We start from the raw sequence: 7,065 nt of genomic DNA, 5'->3' as shown, positions 1-7,065 counted from the left end.
TATGTGTACCACCTCTTAGCTGAAGCTCTCTGGGTGGTTTAAAACTATTTAAAAAACAGATGCTAAAATACCTGGCAGAAGAGAAAAGGTTAAATTCTCAGTTTACTCTGAGCCACAGAACCTGCTTCGTTTAAATGAAATAGGAACAATATGTAGTCCTATTTCTTAGGAAAGCATGTATGCAACAGTGGAATGAAAATAAACCAGTCCCACACCTTCCTCCCATGCGCACGAGTTAATCAAATAAGTCACAGAGACAATCTTCTTGGGTAAAAAGAATAAAGAGCCTTTACTCCTGACCTTCATGTTGAAGACAACATAGGCTCTAGCTTAGATAGAAAAAAATCTGTAGTCTCAGCCCATTTTCAGTCATTGGTGAGGATGCTCCTCGAAGACACTGCCTATTCCCTCTGCTAGAGGGTAATGGAGAATATGAAAAAGGATCAATATCCCCTAACAAAGGAGGAAGTAAATAACCCCACCCTTTGAGGAAGTTACATCATGGTAAACAACCAGATAGAGATATCCCCAATACTGGTTAAAGGGAACATCTCCATATCAAAGGGGGGGGCATGCAAGCTTGCTTAAACCCAACAAGAATTGCTTCTATCTATAATGTGAGTAACTGTTGGATATACTCCCTACTCCCTGTCCATGGGGAGGGAGGCGTTGCCCTTGTACCAATCCCTTTGACTGAAGAGAACATCACTGACATGACCCCCATTTTTATTTAAATATTCATTTATTTGATTTATATTCCACCCTTCCAGCAGGAGCCCAGGGGCACCAAAAACTCTAAAACATCACAAAACAAACCCTAAAATACACTAAAACAAAACATATTTTAAAATGTGTCTTAAAAAAAGCTTTCAAAAAAATATAAGATTAAAAACATTTTTGAAAAAGTTTAAGAACATATTAAAAAGCCATTCCAATTTTATGCCTATGGAATGGAAATGGTTTAGCGCAAATTCTACCTGGGACTTTGCCCCTGTGGCCCAACAAAACGGGATTTGGTAGGTCCTGCCAAAATTGATCGAGTTCTGTTTTTTGGGAAACAAGACGAAAGGAAAGAAAGGCATAGAGGATGGTGTAAGTAAATGCAAACATTATTTCACCCTTGAAGGGAACTGGAGAAATAACCATACCCAGAATCCCACTTTCTGCCAACATTATCATGATTTTCATGCTTCCTCTAACTATTCTATTGATAACATGATCCATTGTTCTGCCTTTATCAGTTCTGGTGGTCATCAGGCATGGGATTGTAAATACCTGAACAACTAGGGAGCGTGTTTTCAGAAAGGGGCTAGCAACCCTCATGATCCAGGTGGTGGTGTCCCTTGGTGGGGAATAGCGAGCCCCTACTACCAAAAAGTTCAACCAGGGAAAACCTGGTCTTTCCCCCTTTCACAAAGGCCCATGGGAAGCTCTAGTAGGACATTATTGGGCCTGTGGAGATACAGCCAATAAAGTATTGCCAAAATATTGGATTGGCTCCTGCTATGTTGCCTGGCTTATACCAGCTGTCAGGGTCACTCAGGTACTCCCAGTTGGTAGAATCAGGAACAAGAGAGCCTCACCAATGAGAGAAAAAAGACAGAAATAAGAATCTGCTTGCCACTCTGCATAATGGGACATAGAAAACTGCAGGCCCTTAACGATGGGCTCAGTAATAGGGTGGTCTTTCCTACCCTTGGCTGGCACAGCTGCCATACATTCTGGAGTATTGAGAGTCAATCTTTAGTGGAAACTCTTACAAATGAGATCTAGGCAGCTCTTCCTGTGGCCTCTATAGCTGTAAAGACCCTACTGGCAACCCCAACCTCTGCTTGCTACAGACGGAGGGACTTGCGCCATCATTGGGAGCAGATGTTGTTCCTACATAAACAATTCAGCCGGAGTGATTGTCTGCCTTGTCTTGGAAGATAATCTTACTTGGCCAGGAGTGAAGGCCAATGAATGAATGATGTGTATTTACCTAAGTAGCAAGCTTTTACCCTGCATTTAGATCACTGAGACTTAAGACTTAGTAAAACTTTTAAAAAGCTAGATTCCCTTCTGTGGCACACAATTTTTGCTTTTGGTGTTTAGCTTATTTACAGCAATGTAGGTAAAGCAGGAAAATGTACTCCCTCAACTGCATAAAAAATCCTTTGGCAAAGAAATAGCACAGAGACCTCATCCCATGGTCTGGCCTCTCCGACCCCCGGGACAGCAACTGTGGATCTCATTTTACTGGACAGGTGTTTAAAAGGAGTGGTTAGACGCTCTACCACTTGCCCTTCTGCACATCAGAAGTATTGCTTGATGTTATGTGAAATAACTTTGTATCTAAATAATAAAGCAGGGTTTAACATCTGAAATGCTCTTGTGTGCCTGTGTGTGTGTGTTTACCTTAGAAGCAGGCTTTGACCCTGCATTGAGATCATTGAAGCCTGAGACTTAGTAAAATAAGAAAAGCTAATTTATTTGGTGCAATGCCCAGACATGGGAGTTGCCCTCCTGGCTCAGGAGGGAGAGAGCAGAGACAAAGGTGTTTCCTCTTTCTTGGACAGACAGAGAAGAGAGGAAAGGGTGGAAGGAGGAGGGGCAGATAAGCTTCCCTAAGACAAATCAGTCTGCAACGGAAGGAAGTCAGTCAGAGCACAGCACCGGTAAAGGCAGCCAAGCTTAGCCAGCTGGACCCTCACGCTATCTCCCTTACATTAACATCAGCATAAGAACAAAAAGAAGAGTGGCTCTTGCCCCACTTTAAACACTGCTAACCGTGAGCATGATTTGTCTACATACAAGATTTTGATGGCATGGCCCAAGTACATGCCCTAGTCAACACCTTTTCTCTCTCATCCTTCCACATTAAAGTTAGAGGATGGAGCCTTTTTGAAGTACTGTGGTGTATTAATTGATGCTGTTAGAACATTGCATTGATAGGTCAAAGAGGCCTTTCCAGAGCCCCTCACAGAGCCTGGTCATCCCACTCTCCCTGGGGATAGGCGGCAAGGTCCATATCTAGTGACGCTGATGGCCCGTTCTGCCATCAAGGTGCAAAAAATTAGGGACGTGTCACAGCACAAGAACATTGGAGCTGAGCTGAAGCCAGAGGCCTGCCTTCTTAACCTCTACCAACTGATTCTGTTCCTGATGCAAGTGAGACAGTTTTCCCATGATCCAGGACCTAGAAGAGCGGCAGCTGGTCCTGAGTCCTAAGAGCCCAATTTTCTGCACCTGGCGTGCGTATTGGCAGACTGGTGGAGACAGTAGCTACAGGCCGGAATAAAGCCTTAAGAAAAGTCGTCTTGTGAGCCTTAGCGCTGACAGGCAGCTGTGACTTTGACCCATGAAACAATTTCCCTGTTGACCTTGTATCTTCCACACTCATTGTGGCACCTGGATTCCCAGGCACCTTAGACACTGAATGGAAGAGGTGTTCTGGTGCCACAGCTGAGTTTGGCTCGTGTTGCTCATCCTAAAACTCCTGATGGATTGAGGAAGGTAAGTGACAACGAAATATTGAAGTGTTGCCTGCAGAGGCAAGCAGAATAATACTGGAAAATTGGGGGGTGTTTCTTTATATACATGTTGGTCTCTTTCACTCTAGTGATCTCATTTGCAAGAATCTCCACTACAGATTGAAGTCTCAATACTGCAGAACCTACAGAGGCCATGTCAGCCAAGGGCAGGAAAGACCACCATGTTACTGAGTCCATCGTTAAGGGCCTGCAGTTTTCTATGTCCCATTATGCAGAGTGGCAAGCAGATTCTTATTTCTGTCTTTTTTCTCTGATTGGTGAGGCTCTCTTGTACCTGATTCTACCAACTGGGAATACCTGAGTGACCCTGACAGCTGGTATAAGCCAGGCAACTTAGCAGGAGCCAATTCAATATTTTGGCAATATTTTATTGGCTGTATCTCCACAGACCCAATCATGTCCTAGATGTAGCTAGATGGAGAACTATTTCCTACCAAGTAGGTACTTCCAGAATAAAATAGTTGTTTCTTATTTTAAAGCTTAAAGTCTGTCTGACTAATTCCAGGGATTTAGCCAGGATTCAAACACATAGAAATCTCACTCAGGTACTTCTTTGCTTCTCTGCAGCATAACTTGAGCCCATTATTTCACGTGACGTATTTTCAGACCCTCATTCCTCACTGAGCAGCCCCCGTGTGACCCTGGTAGTCCCGGTCAGAAGCAGCATCTCCTCCAAGGCCTGGAATTCCTGGTCCTCCATGCCATTCCATCCCAGTATGAGAAGCTTCACTCCCCCACAATGCATGAAATGGGATGTGGATTCATTTCCCCAAGTAGCCCGGCCTGTGCCCACACCTTCCCTATAGCCTACCGCTCCTATTTTGCATTCTGTGTTAGCACCAGCATTGAGCAGGGGGATAGACTTGATGGCCTTATAGGCCCCTTCCAACTTTACTATTCTATGATTCTATGATCTATCTAGACAGGAATGTCTTGGAAGAAATAGCCTCCAACATCACCTGAACACAGGTCAGGCATTCGGGAAGCTGCAATTGAGCCCCGATGGGCTGAGACCAGCACTCCACTTCCTCCACTACACACACAAACATTGTACATTAGCTGTAGCCAGTTTTCCTCACACGTGAAGGCGGGAGCAGGGTTGGCCACACATCAGGCTCCTCAAACTGGCCTTGGTTTGTGCACTAAAGCCCTAAGAGCTGCCAACCAGTGTCAGCTGCAGAAGACTTTATTATTACTACTACTACTACTACACCAGGTGCACATTCTGAGCCTGGGAATTTGCTTTCAGGACCAGACCTGAACTGGCTTCGCAGTTCTTTCACTCAACAGTCATCTCCTAGTTGAATTTGCCCCCCACCTGTCCCATCCAGAGCCGGACGAATGAGGCTGAAGTGTGGGTGCAAGTAAATCTCATTTTATTAGAGTAATGGATACATCAAAGGCATTGCGCTTCAGAGGAAACCCTGCGCTAACTCACTAGAATCCCTAACTATACTCTAGACATGCTCTGCAGCGTGTGAAGGAAGTTGACTCAACGACTCCCTACTGGGAGCGGCAGGCTTATGTAGGAAATGTTTTCGAACGTAATCTCTGACTCCTTCGTAATTCCTGTCTTTGCCCTGTCCGTTTCTCGTGGTGATGAGAACGAGAAGACAGGGGACGTGCATCCAACAGCTCATCGGAAGACACCTGCTCCTGAGCAACGGGCTCGAGGTCAGGGGGCTGTGCCACACTGGTATCCCCCTGGGAACTGCTTGGCAAGGGTGGAGCTGGCTCTGTCTCTGGAGCTTCCCCCAACAAGTCCTCTGCATCAGCTGAGGGCGGCGTGCTCTGTTCCTCGGAGAGTGCGCTACCCATGGGAACTGGCTGGAGTGCAGGCTGACCCCCTCCCGCAAGGTCCTGCTCAGACACAACAATCCCCAACTCTGCTTCTTCTGGCAGAGGAGGCACCTGAAACTCATGCCTGCCCCCTTCCTGTCCTTTCTGGGTTAGCTGAGGCTCAACACCACCCGAGAAGGAGCCCCCACCCGCCCTGGCCTCCAGCATCAGCACCAAGCAGAGCGTGTGGAGGCTGGGAAGGGACAAGGGTGAGCCTTCTTTGCAAGAGAGCGGAGACCAGGAATCTCCCTGCAGCTCCTGCTTTTAACTTGGCCACTAATAATGAATGCTAATTTAATTGGTGAGAGGAGATCAAGAAGGCAGGTAGGTCCCCTTATTTGGACCATCAGGTGACATGGCATGTGTGTGTCACGGGGAAGCCAACTAAACTGGGCATGTGAGGAGGGGAAGGGGAAGAGGGAGATTCCAGCCCCTCCAGGGCCTGCATCCAGTTGCTGTGCTGGATCAGGATCTCCATGTTCCCCTTCATGACCGCCATGTTGGCCAGGGCACCCTGCGTGTTGGCACTGACCCGGCTGGCATAGTCTGGCAGACTCCAGATGTTCTGCTTCTGGGCCCAGTCCACCTGCCGGAGCTCTTCCTCATCAAAGTCCTGCAGGAACTCCCCAGACATCTCCAAAGTGAAGCTGTCCTGGAAGAAGTCCAGCTCCACCTCCGTGTCCTCCACTGAAGGAGAAACAATGGGGTGGGGGACATGGGGGGAGAGAAAGAGGGAGAATTGGCTTGGAAGGAGGGCAGCTGGGGTTGTTGCCCAAGGAGGAAGGAGGCCGCCCCAAGGACAAGGTCCCCAGGAGAGGGGCGGGGTCCTTCTAAGCCCCCTAAACTGTCTCTTCATTTACTCTCTGCCTTAACAGGGACATACCGGGGCGAAAAGCCATGAATCCCTGGAAGGGAGGGAGGGAGAAAGAAGGATTGAAGGAAGGGACGGAAGAAGAGAGGGAGGGAGGGAAGGAGGAAGGCAGGAAGAGAGGGAGATAGGGAGGAAAGGAGGGAGGATGGGAGGGAGGGAGGAAGGAAAGAAGGGAGGGAGGTAGAGTGGAAGGAGAAAGGAAGGGAGGGAAGGAGGAAGGGAGGGAGGAAGGGAGGGAGGGAAGGAGGGGGAGGGAGGAGGAAGGATGGAAGGGAGGGAGGGAGTATGGAAAAAATGAAGAAGGGAGGGAGGGAAGAAGAGAGGGAGGGAGGATGGGAGGGAGGGAAAGAGGAAGGAAAGAAGGGAGGGAGGGAAGGAGGGAAGGAGGAAGGGAGGGAGGAAGAGAGGGAGGGAGGGAGGGAGATAGGGAGGGCGGAAGGGAGGGAGGAAGGGAGGGAGGACGGAAGGGAGGGAGGGAGGAAGGAGGAAGGGAGGAAGATAGGAAGGGAGGGAGGGAGGGAGGGAGGGAGGAAGATAGGGAGGGAGGGGGAGGGAGGAGGGATGGAAAAAATGAAGGAAGAGGGAGGGAGGAAGGAAGGGAGGAAAATAGGGAGGACGGAGGTCTGATGGTAAAATAAATAAATTCATTTGCCCACACAAGTGGGTTGTCTAAAGCTTTACCTGTTGACTAATATAATAATTTAACTAGAACTTGCAGACGCAGAGAACTTTTAAAAATGGGAGTGAATGCAGACTATGGAGATATTGTGGGGGAAATGACTGAAGAGAGAGAGGTCTGCATGCAGAATCGGCCTGTGCCTG

This window comes from Rhineura floridana, chromosome 3 (assembly GCF_030035675.1).
Source record: "Rhineura floridana isolate rRhiFlo1 chromosome 3, rRhiFlo1.hap2, whole genome shotgun sequence".
NCBI classification, from domain to species: domain Eukaryota; kingdom Metazoa; phylum Chordata; class Lepidosauria; order Squamata; family Rhineuridae; genus Rhineura; species Rhineura floridana.
This window is presented reverse-complemented; position numbering follows the sequence as displayed.